General features: G+C 43.4%; 1 pseudogene; it reads right to left on the bottom strand.

Annotated features, from left to right (window-relative positions):
• Positions 1-292: 292 nt before the first annotated feature.
• LOC126934551 (uncharacterized) lies at positions 293-406 on the bottom strand (annotated as a pseudogene).
• Between the last annotated feature and the right edge of the window lie 1,536 nt (positions 407-1,942).

Here is a 1,942-nt window from a genome sequence, read left to right as displayed (position 1 = left end):
ATGGTTTATTCACAAAAGCAAAGGACGTTAATATTAACCATCTAAGATCTTTAGTTACTTATTTCTGCCTTCATAGCTAGCTCACTGTTCTCACCCGGGGCCTCAGGGAAGATTGCTGAGTTACGAAACCCAAAGTAAAAAGAGGAAATAAATTAGCCTCCCTCAAGTTTAAATTCCTCCTTTCAGAAGAACGAGAAACTAGATCTGAAAATCATGTTTCCTTTCTGCTTCTTCTAAATTTCTTTATTCCAGCAGATAAATGTGTTTTTTTTTTTTTTTTTTTTTTTTTCCCAGCTGTGACTCCAGACAGGATCCAGAGAGGGGTTCATAGAGTCTTTGGGTTTTATGGAGACTTACTTTGCCCTTCTGTGTTAGCCTCTTAAGGCACTGTGTTAACCTTAGGCACAGGAAGGCAGGAGAATCGCTTGAACCTGGGAGGTGGAGGTTGCAGTGATCCGAGATCGCGCCATTGCACTACAGCCCGGGTGACAAAGCCTCCGTCTCAAAAAAAAAAAAAAAAAAAAAAAAAAAAGGCACAGGAAAGGGGGCAGATAAAATGTTAAAACCATTTCCCCTCCCTTGTTCTTTTCTTCTTCAGACTCTAATAAAAGGATAAAATCTTTTAGATTTCCAGTTTTGCAGCATCGGCACTAGAAATCAATTAAAAGCTATTTTTAGTCCACTCAAGAATACTTATCCAAAAAAAAAAAAAGAATAGCTATCCAAATGTTTTGACTACTTAAACTGAAAGCAAACTTACACCAAAATGAAATTATCAGAAAAGCTCAATCTGTTTGCACAAGTGTACACCCCACATGTTCCATTTGATTCAATTCTACAAATGTTTATAGAGCACCTACCACGTGATACATTTGGGGATATAGGCATGAATAATCCATAATTCCTACCCTCAAGATGCTCAGGGGCCAGTGGGAGAGACAGATGTTAAATAGTTAAAGTAACTGAAGAAACATGTAATAACAGGTACAAAATACAAAGGAAGGCCTGGGCACAGTGGCTCACGTCTGGAATCCCAGCACTTTGGGAGGCCAAGGCAGGTGGATTGCTTGAGCCCAGGAGTTCAAGACCAGCTTAGGCAACTTAGTAAGACCTTATCTTTACAAAAAAAAAAAAAAATTAGCCAAGCATAGTGGTGCATGCATGTAGTCCCAGCTACTCAGTAGGCTGAGGTGGGAGGATCCCTTGAGCCCAGAGCGTGGAGGCTGCAGTGAACCGTGATCACAACACTGCACTCCAGCCTGGGCAACAGCATGAGACCCTGTCTCAAAAAAAGAAAGAAGTAGGAGTGCCTCCAAGCAGAGAAAAATGAGAAGGGAAGGTACTGAGGTACTAAGGACACAGGACCTTCAAGGAGGTCAGTGTGCCAGGCAAGGGCAGAACAGCAAGAGAGATGGTGCTACTTCCCACGTGGACTAAGTTCACTGCTCGAGTGAGGAAAAGAGCAATCTGACTTTTTCTTTCTTTTTTTTTGAGATGGAGTTTCGCCTTTGTTGCCCAGGCTAGAGTGCAATGGTAAATCTCAGCTCTCCGCATCCTCTGCCTCCCAGGTTCAAGCAATTCTCCTGCCTCAGCCTCCCGAGTAGCTGGGATTACAGGCGTGCACCACCACGCCCAGCTAATTTTGTAATTTTACTAGAGACAGGGTTTCACCATGTTGGTCAGCCTGGTCTCGAGCTCCTGACCTCAGGTGATCCACCCACCTTGGCCTCCCAAAGTGCTGGGATTACAGACGTGAGCCACCACACCTGGTCATTTTTTTTTTTTTTTTTTTGAGACAGTCTTGCTCTGTTGCCCAGGCTGGAGTAAAATGTCAACCTCCACCTCCCAAGTTCAAGTCATTCTCCCTACTCAGCCTCTGAGTAGCTGGGATTACAGGCACCTGCCATCATGCCTGGATAATTTTTGTATTTTTATAGAGATG

The sequence above is a fragment of the Macaca thibetana genome, chromosome 13 (genome assembly GCF_024542745.1).
Source record: "Macaca thibetana thibetana isolate TM-01 chromosome 13, ASM2454274v1, whole genome shotgun sequence".
Classification (NCBI taxonomy): domain Eukaryota; kingdom Metazoa; phylum Chordata; class Mammalia; order Primates; family Cercopithecidae; genus Macaca; species Macaca thibetana.
This window is presented reverse-complemented; position numbering and strand designations above follow the sequence as displayed.